General features: G+C 42.9%; 2 protein-coding genes across 8 annotated transcripts in view; one reads left to right on the top strand and one right to left on the bottom strand.

The window, feature by feature from the left end:
* The window catches only part of LOC126354036 (RNA polymerase II-associated protein 3-like), a 105,445-nt gene extending 87,514 nt beyond the window's left edge, over nt 1-17,931 (bottom strand). For 2 of the 5 annotated variants that reach the window (XM_050003373.1, XM_050003372.1), the window contains exon 1: nt 17,622-17,756. The gene's annotated coding sequence lies outside the window, so the exon portion shown is untranslated. The other 3 variants (XM_050003376.1, XM_050003375.1, XM_050003374.1) reach the window with 3 other exon arrangements.
* Nucleotides 17,902-25,499, top strand: part of LOC126354037 (uncharacterized) — a 119,573-nt gene continuing 111,975 nt past the window's right edge. For 2 of the 3 annotated variants that reach the window (XM_050003379.1, XM_050003378.1), the window contains exon 1: nt 17,902-18,244. The gene's annotated coding sequence lies outside the window, so the exon portion shown is untranslated. The remainder of the gene's footprint in view (nt 18,245-25,499) is intronic. The other variant, XM_050003380.1, reaches the window with a different exon arrangement.

Raw genomic sequence — 25,499 nt, 5'->3', positions numbered from 1 at the left:
TCATGACGGCCCCACCACAATGGACTGGCTGCCATGCTGAATATTGGGTGCAGAGAAATCCAATATTGTCATGGGGGCAAAAGGGGACAGGAGACAACAGAAGATGACACACCCCGGAAAGTGTCCTAGTCCAAATAGTTGAATCCCAGGTGTAGATGCAATGCTATCAAATCTAAGGGCACTATGGATAACTCTTGCATCTCTTAAGGCATCCTTCCCCATATGGCCCTTACTGCTGTAGAATTCTGAAAATGGCAGATCAAACCATAGAATGGGACCTGATCTCATAGGGCCGGTAAGTGTGAGACTTCTTTTAGTCGCCTCTTACGACAGGCAGGAATACCTCGGGCCTATTCTAATCCCTGGATCCACAGGGGGGGGGGGGGGGGGGGTTCCCCAAAGAACATAAGTCTACTGTATGGCTTCATGATAATGGAATCCCCTTTGGTAAAATATTATGGAGGTAAACTAGTCCCCTATTCAGAATTCCAGGTGAGACTACGCACGAGGACATCGTCACCAGGAAAAACAAAACTGGCATTCTTAGAGTAGGAGAGGGGCATGTTAGATCCCTTTACAGGCAGGTAGGCTACAGAATTTAAATGGGGAAATGGATATGTTTCAGTTAGATATAGTGGAAGTTACAATGTGTACAAGTTTGCTTCCGCCGATTTTTCCCAAACATTTGAGGGTTTAATGAAACAAATTGTTACACACGTATCATTCAAAGTATTTTCCATCGCTGATCACTACTTTCTCCCATATTTCGGGCAGTGTAGGATCCCACATCAAAAAAACTGTTCATCTTTTGAAGTGATCCACGAATTGATCCAATTTATGATTTCTTCATGAGATCAGAAGTGTTGGTCAGACAGGCTATGCACCATTGATCTAAACAGGTGATAGAGGATCAGTGTCTGGAGAATACGGCGGGAGGGGTAGGACTTCCCATTTTAACATTTCCAAGTACGTTTTGACCTCTTTTGCAACATGGCGTCAAGCGTTGTCGTACTGCAAAATCACTTTATCGTACCTCTCACTGTATTGTGGCTGTTTGTCTTTTAATGCTCTGCTCAAATGTATTAATTGCATTCGATAACAAGCACCACCAAATGCAGAGCATGATCTTGGAGCCATGAATATACGGTTTGGCTGTCGATGTGGAAGCATGGCTGGGATATCCCAATGATTTTTTGCATTTAGAGTTATTGTAATGAACCCATTTTTTGTCCCCGGTCACAATGTGATGCAGAAATCCCTTCTGTTTTTGCCTATGAAGCAACTGTTCACAAACACACAATCGCCGTTCAATGTCTCTTGGGTTCAGCTCACACGGGACCCAAGTTCGTCCTTTCTGAATCATGCCCATAGCCTTGAGACATTTTGAAATGGCTTGCTGTGTCACTCCCATTAATCATGCCAACTCCTCTTCAGTTTGATGCAAGTCCACTCACCAACGTCTCCAATTCTGCATCTTCGAAAACATTCTCTCTTCCACCACTACGCTGGTCTACGACATTAAAATCACTGTTCCTGAAGTGCTGAAACCACTCCTAACATGTTATTTCACTAACAACGTCCTTACGATACGTACTTGAGGTTGGTTGGTTTGTGTGGATGAAGGGACCAGACTTTTCCTTTTTCCGTGGCCATGAAACACCCACAACAAATAAAAAACAAGCAATGGCGATGACAAGGGATGATGTAGAATACGAAAGACACAGACAAAGACCAGACAAAAGGAATTAAAAGCACACAGAGTGTTAAAGTGGTTGGCCGACCATGGAAACAAAAAAAAAAAGTAAAGTCAACCATGAAGAGAGACACTAAAAACCCCAATCTAAAACCATAGGCCAAAGGTCAGACGTTTTTTTTAAAAAAGAAAGAAAGAAAGAAAGAAAGAGGCAAACCCTCAGATCGAGTGATAAAAGGCCCCTGCACGAATTAAATTCAAAACTAAGGCTGCCACTGCAGCATGTTAAAAGTGCAGGGAGCGTATCAGGCAGAGTAAACGTGTGCCTGAGCACAGTTAAAAGTGGACAGGCCACCAAGATGTGGTCCACTGTCAATGCTGATCCACAGTGACAGAAATGTGGGTTCTCACAGCACAATAAATAACCGTGCATCAGCCAGGTGTGGCCAATGCGTAGCCGGCAGAGGACAACAGAGTCCTTGCAAGAGGCTCGCAAGGAGGAGCGCCACACACCGGTAGTCTCCTTGATAGTCTGAAGTTCGTTGGGTGCAGGTGCGGAGCGCCATTCATCACCCCAGGTGCCAAGGACCTTCTGCTACAAAACTGACTGGAGAGCACACTCCAAAAGGCCAATCTCCAGTACCAGTGCACCGATAGCCTGTTCGGGCAGCGTGTCAACACGTTAATAGCCCGGGATGCCGACACGACCTGGGGTCCACGCAAAGACCACAGAGTGGCCGCAATGGGCAAGAGTAGGGAGGGACTCCTGGATAGCCATCAGCAGATGAGAGTGAGGAAAACACTGGTTGATAGCTCATAAATCAGTCAGGGAGTCACTATAGATAACGAAGGACTCACTTGAGCAGGAGCGGATATACTCTAAGGCGCGAGAAATGACGATGTTGTAGTGAAAACACTGCAACTATCAACCAATGAGCATTGTTCAGATTGTTCCCCAAGAGTAAAAGCATACCCAACTTGATCAGTAACCATCAAACCATCGGTATAGATTTCAGCAGTTCCGGAAAACATGGCAAGGATGGAAAGAAAGCAGTGGCGGAAGGCCTAAAGGGCCCTGTGCCAAATGCAGCCGAAGGCATGAACGGGACACACACCATGGGAGGTATACATATATGGGCCTAGAAAAGAGGTGTGAGAGGGAAAAACTCAAGCCCAGAGAGAAGAGCCCTATCATGAACTGCCATCATACACCCTGACCAGGGCCGCCATTCTGGAAGATGGACGACCGAGTTGGGGAACAGGAGGTGGTAATTTGGATGCCCGGGCAAGCTACAAACATGTGCAGCATAAGTGGCCAGTAGCTACTGACACCGGATCCACAATGGAGAGACACCAGCCTCCACAAGTATGCTGTTTGCAGGGCTTGTGCGGAAAGCCCCAGTTGCAAGTCCGATCCCTCAGTAAAGTATGAGGTTGAGCAACCGCAGTGTGGGAAGCGATGCCGAACCGTAAGCCAGGCTCCCATAATTGAGACAAACTGAATCAACGCCTGATACAGTTTTAGAAGGGTAAACCGATCGGCACTCCAACGAAGAGCGTTAAGTTGGCGCCAGCACGATCATTTAAGCTGCCAAATATGAGGGAGCCAAGTCAACCAGGTATCACAAATAAAGCCCAAAAACTGACTTGTCTCCACTATGGCAAGAGGGTCACTGTCAAGATAAAGCCTCCACTCAGGGTGAACAGTGTGGTGCCGGCAGAAATGCATGACGCAAGTCTTGGCAGCCGAGAACTGGAAGCTGTGCATGATGGCTCAAGACTGCACCCTGCGGATAGCACCCTGTAGTTGCCGTTCAGCAACCACAATGCAAGTGGAGCTATAGTGCAGGCAAAAGCCATCAGCATACAAAGAAGCTGAATGTTCCCACAACTGCAGCTAGACCGTTGACAACAACTAAAAATAGGCAGACACTCAAGACAGAACCTTGTGGGACCCATTCTCCAGGACTCGGGAGGAACCAACTTGCACGCAGAAAGAATGAAGCGACAGAAAATTTTGAATAAAAATCGTGAGCGTGATAAGGATGTGACGTCGCCATGTGATATCGTATGCCTGCATGTCAAAAAAGACGGCAACCAAATGCTGATGGCGGACAAAGGCCGTATAGATGGCAGACTCCAGGCAGACCAGATTATCGGTGGCAGAGTGGCCCTTACGGGACCCAACCTGAGACGGAGCCAGAAGGCCCCGAGACTCAAGTAGCTGACTCAACCTCTGGCTCACCATATGTTCAAGCAACTTGACAGAACATTGGCGAGACTAATGGGGTGGCAGCTGTCTACCTCCAGTAGGTTCTTGCCAGGATTCAACACTGGTACGATACTGCTTTTCCGCCATTGAGATGGGAACTCACCCTCAACCAGATATGGTTGAAAAGGTCTAGGAGGCGTCGCTGGCAGTCCACCGAGAGGTGTTTGAGCTTCTGATAGTGGATGCGATCTGGCCTGGGAGCTATATCAGAGCAAGAGGTGAGGGCACTTTGGAATTCCCACTCACTGAATGGAACACTGTAGGATTCGGGGTGGCGTGTATGGAATTAAAGGCTCTGACATTCCAACCACTCTTTCTGGGAGCGGAAGGCCAGTGGGTAAGTCGTAGAAGCAGAACTCTGAGAATAATGCTCTGCTAAGAGTTCAGCAATCGTGTCCGATTCAGTACAGATTGCTCCATTCAGGGAAAGCCCAGGAGCACTGACAGGGGTCTGATAACCATAGAGCCACCTTATCTTGGTCCAAACCTGTGATCGAGAGGTACAGATGTCAATGGCGGAGACATACCTTTCCCGGCACTCCTGCTTCCGTTTGTGAATAAGGTGTTTGGCTCGAGCACGGAGCCACTTAAATGTACGGAGGTGTTCCAGTGATGGGTACCGCTTATGACGTTGGAGGGCTCGCCTGTGATCTCTAATCGCCTCAGCGATCTCCGGTCACTACGAAGCAAAGTCCGCCGAGAGGACCCGGAAGAACAGGGAATTGCAGATTCTGCTGCAGAAATGATGCCGGTGGTTATCGTGTGAACCACCATATCAATGGCGTCATGAGAAAAGAGGCTCAATAGTGGCAATGGAAGCGAACGAATCACAGTCAGCCTTGCTCGAAGCCCACCTGGGAAGGCGCCCAGAAGACTGACGTCACAGCAGTGACAGAAAGTGGTCACTACCACACAAGTCGTCATGCACACTCCATTAGACAAATGGTAGAAGGTCAGGGCTGCAGACTGAAAGGTCGATGGTGGAGTACGTGCCATTTGCCACACTGAAACGTGTGGAGGCACTATTATTTAAGAGAGAAAGGTCGAGCTGTGCCACAGTGCCTCGACCAGTTGCCACCAATCCATCCTATAAAGGGATATGTCCCTTAAAGTAGCCCAGTAACAGAAAATGTGGTGGCAATTGGGCTATCAGTGCAGCCAATACATGCTGTGGGACCTCACCATCCGGTGGACGATACATACTGCAGACAGTAGCAGCCTGAGGCATCCACATCCTAACAGCGACAGCCTCTAAGGGTGTTTTAAGAGGGACACACTTGCTGTAAAGTGAGTTACGGACATAGACGCACACTGCACCAAATACCCTCTAAGAAGCTGCCCAATTCTTGGAGAGAAATGCAGAAGAAAGGGTGAAGGCTGACAAGTTGTCAGAGCTTAGCAAGATGGTGAAAAAAACCATATGATCATGAGGCTGGGAAGGCACTGAACGTTCAGTGAGGCTGTTTAGGCCTCAGGTCATCTGCTGCCACTGACCGATTCCCTGAGGAGGTGATATCCATTGCATCTGAGGGTCCGGCGACATCCAGGTCCTCAGCGGATGCCAGAATCTCCATCTCATCCTCAGACGCAGAGCTTGTAGGTAGTGGTGGCATGGGTGCCACCGCAAGTTCCTTGGTCTTCTTTCTGTTCTTGTCTCACTGCTCCTTGGGTTTTCCTGGCTGGGAGGGATTTACTGAGTCAGTCTCCAGAATAGAGGAGGATTGTGAAGCCCTATGACCAGCTCCTTTTGGGCACTTTAGCCACTGGCCGGCGTCACCTTTCCCACTGGTGAAAACCTGGGAAAGTAGGGACCCAAGAGACCCCTTCTATGTGAGATGAGCTAAAGAAGGTAGACACTTCTCCGGCTTAGAAGAGGGGATGGACATCCCCAATGGTTGGGGAGGGGGGGGGGGGGGTTGCTCCCAAAGTAGGTGGTGCAGGAGCAACAGGGAGGGAAGTGTCCCCCACCATCAAGGGGGCAGGTGTAGTCTTACGGCTCAGAGGTAACCGGAATTTGTGCAACGGATGGGGCAGGAACAGCAGTTATTGCGGTGGCTTAAGATGTTGCCATGTGCATCCAGGATATTGTATTCCATTATTTTCCTATCCTTTTCTGATATCCTACATCCGGCGAGCAAGGGAAATGGTGCTCCTTGCAGTTGACACAGATGGGAGGCGGGGCACATGGACTATTGGGATGGTATGGACAACAACAACCTCCACATATGAGGCTGCAAGTACAGCGGGAAGACATATGGCCGAACTTCCAGCACTTAAAGCACCGCATCGGGGGAGGGATATATGGCCTGACATCACAGCAGTAGACCATCACCTTGACCTCCTCGGGTAATGTACCACCCTCGAAGGCCAAGATAAAGGCACTGGTGGCAACCTGATTATCCCTCGGACCCCAGTGGACGTGCCGGAGGAAATGGACACCTTGTCACTTTAAGTTGGCATGCAACTTGTCATTGGACTGTAAAAGAAGATCCCTGTGGAAGATAATATCCTGGACCATATTTAAGCTCCTATGGGGCGTGATAGCAACAGAAACATCCCCCAGCTTGTCACAAGTGAGTAATGCCTGTGACTGGGCAGAAGAAGCTTTTCTGATCAAGACTGACCCAGATCGCATTTTGGACAAGCCCTCCATCTCCCCAAACGTGTCTTTTAAATGCTCTACAAAGAACTGAGGCTTCATGGACACAAAGGATTCCCCATCAGCTCGCGTACAAACTAGGTACTGGGGTGAATAAGCGTCGCTGCCAGCCTTAGCCTTTTGTTCCTCCCATGGGGTGGCCAGGGAGGGGAACAATTAGGAATCATACGTTTGTGCATTGAACTGAGCCCTCGAATGCTTAGAGACTGCTGGTGGTTGGCCACCAGCAAGAGAAGATGTGCCACACTTCATTGCGTGTCATCTGCCCTGATGCCACTGAAACAGACCAAGGGCCCTCCCCATCGGGTGCCACCCAGCCACAGCAAGGGCCACCTGGCAGGATGGCCATTGCCGGGAGTCCCAAAGCCCCCGGAAGATAGGAATCTACTCCTTGGCATACATAGGGAGTTAAAGGTGCAGGCATCAGCAGAGCGATCCCTGTGTTGTCAGGGGGCTACAACCAACAGAGTACATGGCGGACCCACCACAACAGACTGACTACTGTGTTGGATATAAGGTACAAAGAAGACCATGGTCGTCGTCAGTGCAGAAGTGACATTGCATAGTGCATGGCGGAAACCGCACCCAGGAATGTATCCTCACACAAGAGATGGAGAAAGATCAGGACTGCAATGCGACGACGAGAAAGGGGGCTACAGATATCAACACACTATGGACACGATGTACCATGGAAGGCACCCTTCTCCAATTGTCTTGCTCTTCAGGAAAATTTGGAAATATGGAAGTCAAACCCCACAGGGGACCATCACAGAAAGGTTGAAAAGTGAGAGACTCCTTTTAGTCACCTCTTACGACACACAGGAATATCACGGGCCAATTCTAACTCCCAAACCCGCTGGGGGAGTACTTGAGAGCATTCAATGAGACTCAGCCGCTGTTGTCTTCATATTGAAACAAAACAGTAACCCCTCCAGAAAATGACGAGAATTAGGCTCGTAAACTGACATTTTCAATCAAGAACAACTTTATGATGGAGACACAAGTCAACTAATGTTTGAATGAGGATATGTTGATCGAGGTACAAGCTAACTATCTGATGTTGGCAGTCTGCTTCTTTCGACCGCTACTTACCATTGTCACCATCTATCGGCAAATGGTGGAAGCAAAGTTGTACACCCTGTAGTGGAGTGTAGTGGCAGGAAGAAAGGGGTTTCTGGTCAGGTCAGTACAGCAGTAATGCAGAAGTAGGCCAATTAATGAATAAGAGAGTAACAATCTGGTTAAGCAATTGTTAATAGCATAGAGAATGCATTATCATATCCAGGATAGACATGAAGTCAATACCATCACACTAGCACAAGTTTATGTACTAACCAGTTCTGCATATGAGGAAGAGATTGAAAGGAAGTATGATGAAATAAAGGAAATTATTTAAACAGTCAAAGTAGGTGAAAATTTAATCGTAAAGTGTGATTGGAATTTAACAATAGAGAAAGGAAGAGAAGAAAAATAGCAGGACAACATGGATGAGGAGAAAAGGAATGAAAGAGGAAGTACCCTGGTAGAATTTTACAGAGCTTAATTTAATCCTTGCTAACACTTGGTTTAAGAACTAGAAAAGAAGTTAGTATATGGGGAAGAGACCTGGAAGCACTGGAAGATTTCAGATTAATTGCATAGTGGTAAGATAGAGATTTAAAAACCAGAGATTAAGCTGAAAGATGTTTCCGGAGGCAGATGTGGACTCTGACCACAATTTATTGGTTATGACCTGTACACGAGTACACTTTCACAGTGTTTTCAATTCTCTCCCCTAAAGCTGTGGTCCGCAGCAAACTGGTCAATGAGGAGCCCCCAACTAGATGAAAAAGCATTGCCACAAAAAGGGTGATGGCATTAAAATCCCCAAGGAGACGAGAGGGAGTTGCTGAATGTGGGCAGTTAGGGCAGTATACATAGGTGGCCTGTCAGGAGGGAGATAAAGATTGCAAACTGTGACAGCAAAGTCTAAGTGGACCTGGATGGCAACTGCTTCCAATGGAGCACGAAGTGGGATCCACGTACTAACAATAACCATATGGACCAACATGCAGATGCTACCAGAAGCTCTCAAGGGGGGCGACCTGGTTCTGACAGATACCATGGAACCCATGAAGGGTCGGTGAGTGATCATCAGTAAAATAAGATTCCTGGAAAATGACACAAGCTGCTGAGTAAAAGGCGATAAGGGACTGCATCTCTGGGAGGTGACGGTAGTATCAATTCCATTAAATATGCACGGAATGGGTATTTGAATGGGCTGGTGCCAATCAGACTGCTGGATCACTATCTATCGCCAATGAGGTCAGGGAGACATCCATAAATAAGAGGTCAGACTCAGGTTGCGAGGGGGAAGATGGTGACTCCTGAGGTTCTAGGGAGGGGGGGGGGGGGGGGGGGGCACTTGTCTGGGGACTTGTGTTTCTTCTTCTTCTTATTTTCTCTTTCATAGGATGAGAAGGGTATGGCACAATGGGAGAGCAGGCTTCTGCAAGATCCGGAACTGAGAGAGAGAAGGCAACCTTGGGGCACACAGACTGTGTGTTCTGTGGCCAAGATGTGGCAGCAGGGCTTCTGCAAGATCCGGAACTGAGAGAGAGAAGGCAACCTTGGGGCACACAGACTGTGTGTTCTGTGGCCAAGATGTGGCAGCAGGCCTCTGGCCTGAGAGACACCATGGGGGAGGGGGGGGGGGGCGGTACTTCTTCAGCCAGGGAGGGGGAGTGGCACCTGGAGAGGAGAGCATGGGAACCGCACGGGAGGGGAAAGAGAAGAAAGGGGTGGGACTGGGGTAAGGAAGAGGGAGGAGTGGTAAAGGAAGTAACAGAGCCAAATATAGAAGTCATCAACACAGGATGAAGTTGGTCAAATTTCTAACTAACCTCAGTGTTAGACAAATGATCTGGGGATTTATAATCTTGTACCTTATTTTCTTCTTTATAAGCTAGGGAAGTGGTGAGTGTGGAGAGTGATAGTTGTGACAATTAACACACACACAGACATGGTGGAACACAGGGGCTACCTCCTGGACTGGGTGTAGAAAGTCACTACATAGTGGGTCTGCCATACATCGTGAACACGTGCCTGAAATGCAAGCGTCAAAAGCATCACATGGGTGGCGGGATGTACAGCTTCACATCACACCAATAACAGATAACCTTGACCTTTTGTGGGAGGGTACCTCCCTCAAATGCCAGAATAAAAATGTCAGTATCCATGTGTTTGTACTTACAACCTTCCTGAATATGCCAAACAAAATGAACACTCTGTCATTCCAGCATGGCCCAGTGTTCCTCATAGTTTGAAGGATGATATCCCTGGGCCATACTCACAGACTGGAGAAGATTAATGCACATTGGGACATCTTCACGACCACAAGCATGAAGTGCTGCAGATTGGGTGGCAGAAGCAGTTTTGATCAACAGGGAACCAGACTATATCTTACTGAGAGACTCCACTTTTCCAAACTTGTCTTCGACGTTTTCCATAAGAAATAACAGCTTCGTAGTGATGAATGTATGCCCATCCATCCTAGTACAGACCACGTAGTGGAGAAAATGTTTCACCCCAACCGTTACCACTCAAAGAGACAGCTGGAGAAGAATGGCCCAATTTTTGGAGCTCGATACTTTTCAAATGCAAAGCATCCGCCCTGATACCATCCACCCTGAACAGTGGCTCTACCTGGCACGGCGCGCCTGACACAGTGGCTGTTGCCTGGTGTTTCGATGCTCCCGAATGTTTAAGCAACCACTCCTAGGCATATATGGGATTGTTGTGATGTTTAAAGCTTTCCCGGCGTACTGATTGTTCCATAAAAACACAGGAGAACTGCCGGATATCAGTAACATTCTGCCACAATATTTCGGCGCAGAGTCTTCTGGCCATCTTCAGGTGAATGCCACTGTAGTAGTACTGGCGAGTACACACTGAGCTCCGCTATTTAAAGCATTCTAAGGTGACATTGCGCATGCGCTGCTCAGCGTGCGTGTTCATAACTACAGCCAAGTAGTGCGAAAAACAGCAGAACCTTTGTCAAATAGTTCTCTACCGAAGGAGGTTATCAAGAGACTGAAACCAAACAGTTCAGTTCCACCTAGGCTATATGGACTGCCTAAGATCCACAAGGAAAATGTGCCATTACGTCCAATTGTGAGTAACATTGGAGCAGCCACCTACGACCTAGCAAAATTCTTGGCATCTTTGCTCAAACCAATGATGGGCAAGTGTGCACATCACATAAAGAATTCTGGTGATTTTATCAGTTGACTTCAGTTACTACAACTGCAAAGTAGTGACTTATTGGTCAGTCTTGATGTGGTTTCACTGTTCACAAAGGTGCCTCTGGTGGACTCACTACACCTCATCGGCAGTGTGTTTGGTGCAGACATTACAGCGTTGTTTGAGCTCACTCTCTTCACTCTCTTCTCTACATATTTTATATTTAACAACGAATTTTACGAACAATCTGATGGTGTCGCTATGGCGAGTCCTTTGTCTCCCCTGGTGGCCAATCTTTTTATGGAGGATTTTGAGGAGAGAGCACTCGACTCTGCCACTTTTAAACCGACAGTATTTTGGCGGTACGTTGATGACACTTTTATAGTGTGGCCTCATGGTCTGGACAGTCTCCAAGAATTTTTACGTCACATGAACTCCATACATGAAAACATAAAGTTTACCATTGAGATAGAGAAAGATTGTTGTCTGCCATATTTAGACGTCTTGGTGCGACAGAAGAGTGATGGCACACTTGGTCACTCAGTGTACAGAAAGCCACTCATACAGACCTGTATCTACAAGCTACTAGTTGTCACCATCCAGCACAAACAATGGGCGTTCTCAAAACTTTGGTCCACCGTCCCCATGCTATCTCCAACGCCGACAGTCTTCAAGCGGAACTGGAACACTTGCAAAAAGCATTTTTGAAGAATGGCTTTTCAGCTGGGCAAGTGAAAAGAGCGATGAAGACCTACAAACGACGGAACAAGGAAGAGGCCTTCAGGTTGACTGTTTATCTACCATTTATTGGGAATATTTCTTCACAGATAGGCAGAATATTGAGAAAGTATCAAGCGAGATTCATCTTTCGTCCTCCTTCCAAAATTTCATCACTGGTGGGATCCGTTAAAGACGAGCTGTGCCTGGGTAAACCAGGTGTTTACAAAATTCCGTGTGAATGCGCAAATCATATATAGGGCAAACAACACAAACTGTGCAGGAACGCATTGTGGAAAACCAACGGCATACTCGCCTTCTCCAACCCACCAAGTCCGCAATCGCCGAACATTGTATTTCCACAGACCATTCCATGAATTACAACGACACAAAAATTTTGGCCCATACATCAAACTTTTGGAGCTCAATTATCAATGAATCTGCGGAAATAAGATTGTCTGACAACGAGACTCTCATCAATCGAGATGGCGGTTATCAGCTAAACTCTGCTTGGAATCCTGTTATAGAGAAACTTTGTAGTCGACGTAGTTATCTGCATAAAGATGGAAATCGACCTGATACTGATATGCCAGGCTTTCACAGTGGAGGGCGCATGGAGCCATTATGAACACGCACGCTGAGCAGCGCATGCGTAATGTCACCTCAGAAGGATTTAAATAGCGGAGCTCAGCGTGTACTCGCCAGTACTACTACAGTAGCATTCACCTGAAGATGGCCAGAAGACTCTGCGCTGAAATATTGTGGCAGAACGTTACTGATATCCGGCAGTTCTCCCGTGTTTTTATGGAACAATATATGGGATTGTTCTGTTCTGTTTTTGTTTTGTTTTGTGGGCGCAAAAACAACTAGTGTCATATGTGCCAATGTCAAAACTATAGAACTGATGTAAGAGAAGACGGCTAAAAACAGGGCTGTGGCGAAAGGTCTATTACATATACCATAGAAAAACGAAGATCCAGAAGTAAAAATTAAATGGCCTTCACCATGTTGCTGCGACAGATAAAAAGTAAAACTGTGGTCGACAACCTGCACATCGTTCGAGAAAACGACCGATAAGTCAGATGGCAAACCCAAGCAGGAACGTAAATGCTTAAAAAGTGGGCATTATGCCAGGAAATGACAGACAGTTAAAACTTGGGCGCAATGGGCATAAAGTGGTGGAGGAGCGCCACTTAACAAATGGCAATGGCAAAAAGGGCAGAGCCCAATATGCAACCTAGTTAAAATGACCTTCTCACGGCAGAGTGTCAAGAGGAAGTAATCCAAGCCACTGGGAGAGGCTTAATAACCTGGAGCTTATTCCCATGAAGGGAGGACCAGTGGCAATGCCAAAGTGACACCACCTCCTGACTAACAGCAACACAGAGATCATTGAAGGAATATAAGAACTAGTGGACTGAGGTAATAGGACTGCAGCTTTGGCAGCAGTATCAGCAGCCTCATTTCATAGCAGACCGACATGACGAGGAATTCACAAAAACATCACAGTGGTTCCATCAAGAGTGAGCAAGTGATAGTTTTCCTGGACTCGTTGCACTAAGGAATGGGTGGTCTACAGTGCAAAGAGGCTTTGAAGGGTGCTGCGAGTGTTTGAGCAGAGGACACAATTGAAAGGACTGTGGCGCCGGATGTACTCCGTGGCCTGATACAGGGAAAAGAGCTCTGCTGTAAATATTCAGCAGTGTGCCGGAAACCGATACCGAAAAATGTTTACACCGATGATGAAAACACACTCGACACCACGGTCAGTCTGACAGTTATCAGTGTACACAAAGGTACTATTGTGAAGTTCCATGCGAAGGTTGCGAAACTGCAGATGATGGAGCGAGGCTGAAGTAGTGTCCTTAGGAAGCAAATGAAAGACAAGGTGAACACAGACCACCACACGAAGGCAAGAGGGTGAAGGGTTCACACCTCACCGGGAAAGTTGCAGGTAGCATGAAGTTAAGCTGCCGGAGCAAGAGCCAAAAGTGAACTCCAGGAGGTAACAGAGAAGAGGGACGCGCCCCATACTGGCGATCAAAGGAGTCATCGAAGAAGGACGCATAGGATGGGTGGCCATGCATGGCAGACAAACGGCATACATACCTGCTGAGGAAAAAGTCATAGTGGTAGGACAGTGGTAGCCAGCAGCTTCTGCTTACAGACTTTCAACCGAGCTAGTGTAAAAGGCGTCAGTGGCCAAATGGATGCCATGTTGGGGAATAGTATTGACGTGGAGTAAGAGGGACAGACATATAGATGCATAATAAAAGCACCCATAGTCTAGTATCGAATGTATAAGGGACCGGTACAAACATAGGAGGGTGATTTGATCTGCGCCCCAGGAAGTACCATGGAGAACAAGTAGGACTTCAGTGGTGTCCCTTCTTTGGGGCTTGGACTTTATTGTGGTTTCAATGTGACCATACAATGGAAACAAATTGAGGACAATGCTGTAGAAAGAGAAAAGGAAGTATGTGAAGATACGATAGGATATATGATCCTGTGAGAAGAATTTGATAGGGCACTGAAAGGCCTAAGTAGAAACAAGGCTCCTGGAGTAGGAGACATTCCCTCAGAATTATGAAGGTTCTTGGGAAAGCCAGCGTTGACAGAATTATTCCACCTGGTGTACAAGATATGTAATACAGGCGTGAAATACCCCTCAGACTTCATGCAGATCATAACAATGCTGATTCTAAAGAAGAGGAGTGCTCATAGATGTGACTACTAACAAACTATTAGTTTAAATAAATCATGGTTGCAAAATACTGACACCAATAATTTATAGAAGAATGGAAAAAGTGGTAGACGCTGACCTTGGGTAAGATCAGTTTGTGTTCTGAAGAAATGTAGGAACACATGAGGTAATGCTAATCTTATGGCTTTTCTTAGAAGATGGTAAACCTGAATTTGTAGTTTTAATGAAAAATTTTGACAATGTTACACAATTGCAAATTTTGAAGGAAACAAGACAAAATACAGGGAGCAAAAGGTTTCTTACAATGTGTACAGAAACCAGACAATAGTTAAAAGAATCAGAGAACATGAAAAGGAAGCAGCAGCTGAAAAGGGAGCAGGACAGGGTCATATACTATTCCCTATGTTATTTAACCGGCACCTCACGCTAGCTCTGAAAGAAACCAAAAAGAAATTTAGAAAGGGAATTAAAGTCCATGGAGAAGAAATAAAAACTTTGTGGTTCATCAATGACTTTGTAGGAATTGAAAGATCAGTTTAACGGAATGGAACTGTTAGTGTCTTTAAGAGAGGACACAAGATGAATAACCTATCAATAATACTAAAACAATGATAATAGTATACAGCCAAATTAAATCAGACAATGCAACCTGTAGGCTGGCAATAGCAAGAAAGGCATTTCTTGAAAGGTGAATTTATTAACATCTACTAAAGACTTTTCTGGCAGTATTTGTCGGCAATGTAGCCTGGTATGAAAGTGAAACATGCACAACAGGCAATTCACACAAGAAGGGGCTAGAAGCTTTTGAATTCCTTACTGTAATAAGGGTCCACAGCTTGTACAAATTTTTTAAAGGAAGGAGCTGGAAGCAAGACAATGAGTGAAAAAAAGGACGAGGAGGAGGAGGAGGAGGAGGAGGAGGAGGAGGAGTAGCTTTCAAAATGTGGTGTTACAGAAAGAAGAATGCTGATGATTAGATAGGCAGATCAGATTATGATAAGGAGATAATGAATTGAACTGGAGAAAAAAGCAATTTATAGCACAACTTGGATAAAAGATAAGGGGTCAGCTGATAGGGTACATCCTCAGGAATCCAGCAATTGTCAGTTCGATAGCAGAAGGAAGTGTGGGCAGTACAAATGATATAGGAAGACCAAGGCTCGAATACAATAAGCAAGTTCAAATGGATGTGGGCTGTGGTAGTTACGGGGTGATGATGTTTGCACAGGGTACACTAGCATGGAGAACTGCATCAAACCAATCTTTGGACTGAAGACCACAACATGACAAAACTCAAGAAAGTGGTTATTTTACGGCATAGGTTTAAATTGCTGATATGAAAAGGAATAAGTTTTAATAGTTCTGAAGAAGCTGCCCTAAGCATTTTAGTATTGCCTCACCACCTCCCCTTCTCTCTCCAAATACATTAAAAGATCTCAAAAACATTTTATAATTGAGGGCAGGAGATTGACTTATAATCATTAGTAAGAAAAATGTTATTTGCCTGTTGTATTCTCACTGGCTCCTTTCGTATTTCACAGTAGTACTACGAAAACTGATATCTAGAGCACAGAGAAACAGCACTTCCCTTATTCTTAACTTTCTCCAGAATTTGTTTCACTTGTGAAACATGAACAATGGTATAAAAAGAGAGATGCACTAATCACTAAGATCCTCCAAGATCTGTTATCAGAGTGAGACAATACACTGTTGATACAGCATGTAGAACAAGGGGTTTTTAGAAGGCCAACTTGGGTGTTGTGAGCAAGTCACCTTATTATGACAAAAATATCTGGAAATATTACATAATTTTCAAAAGTTAGAACACAGTCTCTCATTTACAGACAATTATATTGAAGGGGAAAAAAATATTTCAAAACAAAAACAGTGCTACCCATCAGGTTCTGCAGCTGTGACAGGAGAGCCCTGACAAATGGTGCTGGGCATGGAAGCTTTGAACGTCTGCCAAACACATTATGTGGTTTTGCTTAAATGTCTATTGCATTGCCTCAGTATTGCCACATTTCTATGAGTGATTACTGTTTTCAGTCATGTAGTTTGGTACAACCAGCAGCCTTTTGCATTTCACAGTTGAAAGCTGGCAACAGTGCCAACAGCTTCCATGAATCTTCTTTCATCAATGAAGTATAGGAGTAATAGATAGTGTGAAAGTAAGTTGCAAGCAATCACTCATTGATAATTCGTCATTAATAGTCATCACAAATACAGCTACTTTTCACAGTAATCTTTCTGAGAAATCTTTTTCTTGAAATAGGCAGACAAATCACAAAGTGGGTAACCACAAGTTAACAGGGAGAGAGAACTCAATAATAATGAGAAAATTTCTTTCCATAATCATATTTCTGCAGATAAAAATTTCTTTCCATAATCAAATTTCTGCAGCAATCTCCCATGCTTATAAGGAGAAGCAGTAGCTGAGAAGATAGATGGGTAATCCCACATGCTGCTTAATTAACACAGCAAACAAATAAAGAAAAACACTGAGAAATTTGGGACGGAATGAGTTTCAGAAGAATAAACAAACACTTTAAGATTTGTCAATGAAACTGTAATGCTGCCTGAGATCAGAAATCTTCCTATCTGATAGAGAGAATGTATTTCTGTTGATGGAAACATTGCAGAAATACAACACACTATTTTATCGGTATGTATCACTAATAAAGCTGTGTTATGATATTCTTTTTGAAGGATCACAAACAACAACATAGACAACATTAATAGCAAGCTCAAACTTTTTGGCTACAATACGGTTATCTGTAATAAAGTACTGTCTGATAGTTCTTAATAATATTTAGAGTGGTAGAAAGATTGGCTACATACAAAAATGTAAAATTAGGCACTTCACAAAATTAAAATGTCATATCTAATCACTACAACAATACTGAATCACAATTAGAATCAACCAGATCATTCAAATTCCTGGAAGTAACTACTTGCTGGGTTATGACATCGATTGATCAGTCATTGGTAAAACAGCTAGTGAATTTGGTGTGTGTTGTCTCTCTCTCTCTCTCTCTCTCTCTCTCTCTCTCTCTGTGTGTGTGTGTGTGTGTGTGTGTGTGTGTGTGTGTGTGTGTGTAGGATTAACAATCTGTTCTGCCTCTCGAAAGTTGTAACCTGTTGTTTCCATCTCATGAATCATTTAGCGCGTAATGGGTACGCCGACATCGTACAGATCAGTTAGTTTCAATCTCATAACACCTCTATTACGTTCCCAAGACACTGTGCTGAGACAGGTTTCTTTGACGCTGCTCCGAGTCTCACTGTAGTACCAGTCCTTCGCGAATCTTGTAGCAACGTTAAGGTTGAATAATTTATATATCTTATTACTGACCTTCCTCACTATCTAATTTCTTCAACGTAAGTCGTAATGCAGCTATACCTTCGCACTAGCTACCCGTTGCCAATCGGCAATCACACAACATTGCACATGAAGCGATGTATCAACGATCTACACAAACAAACACTATGATTACATACCTCTCTGCACTCAACCATATTTCGGTTACACATTGTTGAAATGACACTTGGCCAGTGCCACCATTAGTCTGCCTTGATACTAGGTAGAAATCACTGCGCCCGAAATAATGTGTACAACTCGCAATATATAATTTCACAGTTTTACTTACTCTTCGAAAGTTTAGATTCTTCACATAATTATAACGAAGCTTATAAATAAGTAATTTTACTTAATGGAAAGAATTCTATTTTGGCGCAGCAAAGACTGAAGTACGCAAATTATGCCTGTGATTAACCATATATTTATAGATTTAAACTTTTCTGTTTATTTATTGTATAGTTCAATAACAACTGTATGTCAATACAGCTGCTCACAGGCCACGTAACAGGCGGCGGTGTCAGGCGTTCGGCCTTTCTAAGATTTCCACATTGAACTTATGCTCTTTGCACAGTTTAAATTGGAGGCGCCAAAATGAGTGATGGTACTGTGACTGAAAGGTAAGCTAAATTTGTTTGTGGAAATTGATTGTTGTTCTTGTTTTAAATTGTTTCTCCACGTTTGTGCCCACATCGTGATGGAATACTACATAGCTAATACAACATGTCTGATAAGTTACCTTTTCCAATTGGAAGTGCATTTTAGCGGTGGCACTTGAATCTTTTTTAAACGAAATGAGTTACTGAAGATATCACTGAAATTATTTGCAAGCTCTTTCTTTTACTGAAATCTATAATGTTACTCTTTTTATTGTATGTGTATACTTATTTTGGATTACATTTCCCCGTTTGCACCATCCTTATTTGTTTGATTGCGGAAGAACTGCTACACTGGTAATATTTCATAAGAATAGTATCCATTTTGTGCTAGTTTTCTCGTGTAGTTAAATACAATTCAACAAGTGCAGTAGGTCTATTACGAATCATGAATACAGTGAAGATATTAAAGTATGTTACAATGATATAGATGTAATCGGAATATTCGCATACCAATTCTTGGCCGGTGTTTTGCTAGAAATGAAAATGCCAGATCTCTTACGTATCATTATTTCTGTTATAGCGCATCTAATAATGGATAATTTGAACAGAAACAGCTCTCTGTAGATATCATTAAAATATATGATTCATTACTTTGATTTGTACTGGCGTGAAATCGTGTTCAGCTTCTAGAGCGAGATTTCCACTTCTGGGAAAGATGTGCTTCAAGACATGGGCATGCTTATAGTTAAAAAAAAAAAATTAATTACTGGACATTCTAATGCTTATAATGTACGTTCCTCTAAAAATAACATTCAGTCTTCCAGAGAATAAATCAGTCACCGTTACTTTTGTCTGAAACTCCTTTATGTTAATGATTTAACCAACCCCCACACACACGTCAGTAGGGTGGAAGGGAAGTTGATGGTTAGGGAAGGAGAAGCTACAAGGGAATGATATAGGATTATGGCACTGGTGAGCTTACTCTGGTGCAGGCAGGGGAATACCCCTATCACTCCCACCAATTTTGCGCAGGGACCATGAAGGTAAGAGATATTGGTCTTTTATGGAGATGTATAGACATTTCTTTTTCCTTCACTCCTTTCGCAAGTGGTACTTGGTACCCCGCCATGAATCATTCGGTGCCTTGCAGAGTATCTATGTAGACATAGATATAACAATAAGAACCCTGTTACAATTTCAGAGTAAATATTAACATAAAAATGAAGCTCATGAAATCCTCAACAATCAACTGAAAAACTACCACCATTGGTATGGTAAATTTTGTATGATGTATGTAGTTCAAGAAGCCATCAATATTGGGAACCTACACACATCTTGAAAACCATTAACACAAATTTCACTTGGATATGACAATAAGAACCCTGTTACAATTTCAGAGTAAATATTAACATAAAAATGAAGCTCATGAAATCCTCAACAATCAACTGAAAAAATACCACCATTGGTATGGTAAATTTTGTATGATGTGTGTAGTTCAAGAAGCCATCAATATTGGGAACCTACACACAACTTGAAAACCATTAACACAAATTTCACTTGGCCTTTATGGCTCAACTGAAATCCACTAAGCCACTAACCCCCACAAACCCACAGCACCAGACCACACTACAATACCCTCCAATGCAAAGTATTAAATACAAAGTTCAACAATGAACACAACCTTCACTAGTAAATTCTTAAAGAAAACTACATACATGAACAAACCCCTTCATAAAAATGTGGTTACCAACCACAGTCAAATGACAAATTAATCTAGGCTGGCCATCTCCCTCCCTCCCTCCGTCTCTCCCTCTCCCACCACCACCACCACCACCACCACCACCTCCACCAAAGCATGCCTGGACTCACACATCCATAACCACACGTTCCCTGAACACTACCCACCAACTGACACTAGTCTCCAACATAATACCTGCATTAAAAAACAACATGTGCATACATCATTCACAACTTCATAAAAAGAAAATTTCATAAACCTAATTACTCCCCTCCCCCCTTCAAAAAAGCCACAACTCTCTCTGTACACAATACCCCAAACCACATTAAAAAAACTCCAGACTTAACTAACCAACTTTGTCCTATATATTTTACCCCATCAAAAACATTTAATGGACAATAACTTTTTCAGCACACTTTTCCTCCAATAATACTCATCAAGGTGAGATTGTATAGTCAGGTTGAAGTGCTCCTCTTCCCCTTTTGTGTAATGGACTCAACTGCCCCCTCCCCCTCCCTCCACCCAATAAGCCTCTTTAGAATTTGTAGAAGCTCTTTTGAATAATCTTTAAACTGTATGCTATGATTTACGATTAATGATGAAACCCCTACTGCCCCAACCCCTATACAATGAAAAACAATCAAAAACTATAGTTGAGCCCTCCCTTGTATACTCCTCTACTAAACCAAGCAATATCTGCTAAGTACACCTACCCACCACTCCAAAACCACTTCAGAACTCCCACCCCCCCCAAAACAACAGCTTCACCCATGTTCCCACAGTATGATCACCACTCCTAGGTTTATCCTTCCCCAATTGTGATTCATAAATTTCTACATCTACCTCTGGCCTGTCAAAAAAAAAAAAAACTTACCTATACTTAATAGACTCGGTACACACCTTATTGCAAAATGAATATCACTCACAAGTGTCTCATGCATACAAAACCAAATAGCAGAATGATAACACCAATAGTAGGTTAACATCACAATATCCTACATGGCCATCCTAGATTGCTTGAACTAGGAACTCTTCTGACCAACCTCCAAACATTGTTCTGATGACACATTGATATATACAGCTCTCTGGTATGAGAAGAAGGAACTCTCATTAATTTTAGTAACTTGCCACACTGGTGAAACCTAAAAACTCAACAATTAGACCATACAACTGTAAACACTTTATGATAGCTGCCATATCATCCCCCATCCCAGCCATTAATAAACAACTGTTGAATTGAACAGTTAGATCTGTACCTATAAATGAATGAAAAACACCCAAAATTAAATTAGGGTGAAGTGGGGTAAGTGTAACCACGTTCTGGCATAGTTCAACTTTGACACCAAATTGCCACTTTGTTATTGAAGATATGACTTTGAAATTTCTCATGCTTAAAGTTGGACTTATTGACTTTTAAACAATTTACATTTTGTTTTTGAAAAAATAAACTGTATGGTCAATTAATTGTTTTCAAAATTTTGTGTTGTGAGGTTACACTTGCCGCATGGTTTGGGGCAAGTGTAACCTCGCACTGTTGTACCCATACAGAGCATATTAAAAGAGACTTGGGGTAAGTGACCTGATTACCCAATTTTTACTGAATTTGAGGATTTTTAAATTATTAAAATATCTTAAATTTTACTCGAGATATGAACTATTTTGCACACGCCACTTTGTATATTATGAAATACACAGAAAATGTTAGCTAAACTAAAAAATAAGTGTTAGCCTAAACCAAAAAACACTGAAACACAATGCTTCATAGATCATTTATTCTTGTTTTAGGCCAGTAATTTATTGGTTTAAATTCTACAAAAGTAATATTTTTTCTTCAGTAGTAATTAAACAAAAATAATAAAATATCTAGTATCAAGAGAAAAGAAAAATTCATTTTATAAGTTCACTTTCTATTATTTTGGCAATTTGTGTTTAACGCTAAACTGCCCTAATTCAACTTATTATATTCACACTTAGGCCCTAACCATTATTTAGTCACTGAATGTTGTATGAAGCAAATGTAACACCAAATGTTAGGTCTCCCCTGTGACTCAAAGAAGGCTCAGGCAGCACTGAAATGTCATCAGAGGATGGAACTTCCGTCTCATCTCTTCTATCAGCCCAGTAGAATGTGGTGCCAATGCTTTGTCTTATTTTTGCATCTGAGGAAAATCACTTCGGGATCTCCTAAATCACAAATTTTGGTAACTTGGCCAATAAAATGAACTTTCTTATAGTTTGTTGCAAAAGCTACCAGCTGTAATTTTATCTTTGGCTTCAAGAAAAGTTTGTCTCTTTCTTCTTCACAGTTTATCATTTCTTTCCTGAGATCAACCAGTGTTATTATGGTCCAATTTTCTTCATCACTACTTATTAAAGATAGGCCTCCTTCTGTTTCACTTTCTTCACTTGTTGATTCAACTTCCAGTCTTTTTTTTTCTTGTTACCCACATGAGCACTCAGGGATTTTTTTCCCACAACATTCCGAGATGCCATTTCGGATAAAGTAACAGCACTTTGTTTGGAAGATTTACTTTTCATTACCAAGCCCTTTTTTATGTCGATAATGGTTTTTCGTTTTGCTTTCTCCTTATTATTCTTGTTTCCTTTAAAATCTTTTTCTTTATGGATGGCATCTTGAAAAGTGATAACTTAAGCTCCTGGTGCAATCCTTTTCTTCTTTGTTTTACCAGTGGGACTTCACTGTCGGGCTGTGTCATATTTTATAAAAGGAAACTTGGTTTAAAAAATAGAGTAGACTTAAATAAAAAATAAAATATATCTCGCACAAAATCAGTAGGCAAGGAAATCCAGCACATCAAGTATTCTGGTGTCCATATGCACAGGAAGGCCAGTTTAGTTGATCTTGTGTGATAGCAAAAACAAGGTTACGGCTTAAATAAATAAATCTGTTCCGGTAAGTTTGTTTGGGGCAAGTGTAACCAGGGGGGTGATAGCAAAAACAAGGCTACGGCTTAAATAAATAAATCTGTTCCGGTAAGTTTGTTTGGGGCAAGTGTAACCCCCCTGGTTACACTTACCCCAGCCTGTTGGTTACACTTGCCCAACATGGGAAAAAGTTGGGGTAAGTGTAACCATGACTGGCATATCAAGAGCTTTATCAGTAGAGTAAAATGAATCTCATATTTGAAATTTTCATTCAAAAGTTAGTTTGTAACCAAAAAATTTTGCAGTTTCTTTAAAACTGCAAAAATGACAGACCACCAAATTCGGAGCATGTCACTCACTCGCAGAGTGAAAATGTAGACGTCAATTCAAGTCCAAAAATTAATTACCAATTTATGTCAGATTTGACAGCTTATGGTTAAATATAACAAAGAAAGGAGTAAATTAATATGTGTGATAGGTCAGAGGTAAAAATACAGCTTCTTTAAGGCACCATAAGCCATGGTTACACTAACCCCATAGTTACACTTACCCCACTTCACCCTAATTGAAGAACAAATTTCAAGCTGACAGTTTCAAAACTGAAAACAAATCGGTAGCCAATAACTACAGAGATTAAAAAGTCAACAACAACAACAGCCACCTCAAAAAATCCTGAGCACTATTCAGGAAAAACTTCAAATTCGACAATACAATCATTCACAAATGAATTAAAAAAAACAAACATCCAACACTAGAGTGCGCCATCACTTTCTCCCACATGCATTCTGCAGGTGCTATCCATTCCAAAGACGCCGAGTCTTTATGAGGTCGCACAATGCAATACAGTTATGCCATGGCTCAAAGGCGATAGGTGGTATCACAGCTATCTGTTGACTACTTTTGTGAGTATTTATATGGAGTACACCGGTCCCCAAGCCATTACAGCACTCTTTCATTTCCTGTGCTGCAATTCTGTTCTACGGATATACCTTTTCTCGTATTTGGTCTTTAGGGTGTTTTATTTGTTGTCAGCCTGGCGTTCTATAGTGCACCAATTATGGCTACTCACTTTGCTTTATCCAGGCTTCTGTTCTCTCATCATTACCCATCTCTTAACTCATGTTACATCCCTACTTCTGGGTTTGATTGCCATTCTTAGAGGGGGAAAAGTTGACAAACATGATGCACATGCTCTCCACTGAACAACCCTTGTGGGAATGGATCACTTCAGACAACTAAACCTAACACAGTCACTAGACCATTGTGGAGAGTGAGGCTCAGCTTGAGAGAGAAAGTGTCATCAGATAACTGAATTTATGTAACCCTGTGAAAATCCAGAGAATGCACTGTTTGTACCAGTGGTGAAAACTCCCTGTACATACGTGTGAGTACGTACCTGTCGAATGTGGAGCACAGGGATTGCAGTTAGTGATTACTGTATGAGGCAGCTGTTGCTGTGCCATGGTGGTGCTCGTGGGAAGAGTACTCAGGCAGAGATCATTCAGATGACCCACAATGAGGAGGATCAAACTTTCTCCTGCTGGTGGTAACAAGACCCCAGCAGTCTCACTCGAAGGAATAGATCAATTTATCATGGGAAGGTGTGACTACAAAGCTTTCTCTTCCCTGTCCACAGCATGGGAGGAAATTAGAACTAAAAGAGATGATGAGATCCCTCGGTAAGTAGTTTGTACCTGAATTGATTGCAAATCCTATCGACCACAAAATCAATTTTTGAAGTGCATATAGGAAACAAATTCATCCAAAGTAACATGTAATAGCAAAATGGGGATTGGTTCAATCCTGATGATAATGTGATCCCTGCTCAGTTACAGGAATTGCTCACCTTTGAGAGGATCAGTGAAATTCCTGTATCCATCACTCCTCATAAGAGCCTCAACAAGATTCAAGGTGTAATTTTCTATCATAATCTCAAATTACAGACACACTAATAACTGCATGGGAGAAAGTGGAGTTCATTTTGTCTGCTGTATCCAATGGAGGCCAACAGATAAGAGAGGCATTCCTGTAAAGGTAAAAGCTGGTGGGGACTCCAATGACATACGTGTCATACATCACTGGGAAACGTCATTAAGTCTATCATAGGTCTGTGATAAGACTGCATGCTAGATCTCATAGAACACCAGAAGAAGGAATGCTGGGAAAGATATGTCATTATCTTAGAGATCTGTGCCTCTTTTTTTCACTAGGGTGGGCCATGTTGCATTTGTCTACACCCGCCACTTAGCAACCAATTCTCTTAGATGACAGTACTGACACTACTGTTATTGGAGAACATTTTGCAGTACACTGTGCTCAAGCACCTGCATCCAAAACACACTGTACAGCATCTGAAACTGTAAAATACTCCTCAGTGCTCTGTGCTTTGGCCAAGACACAGTAGTGAAAGTAGACAGAATCCCCAGCCAAATGCTACAACATATATCCTGTGCTGACACCACATTCTTGTATTTGATTTTACGTGTCCTATAGTCTGCAGATCTTACTGTGAAGATAGGTCTGGCTGCCACATCAATGCTGCTTGTTTAGCACCATCCAGGAGTCAAGTGTAGAGTGTGTTAAGGTTACACATTGTGGTGCAATATGTCACTTAGATAAAGTGGTGTTAACCTGTTGTCTACCTAACCAACA

The sequence above is a fragment of the Schistocerca gregaria genome, chromosome 3 (genome assembly GCF_023897955.1).
Source record: "Schistocerca gregaria isolate iqSchGreg1 chromosome 3, iqSchGreg1.2, whole genome shotgun sequence".
NCBI lineage: Eukaryota > Metazoa > Arthropoda > Insecta > Orthoptera > Acrididae > Schistocerca > Schistocerca gregaria.
This window is presented reverse-complemented; position numbering and strand designations above follow the sequence as displayed.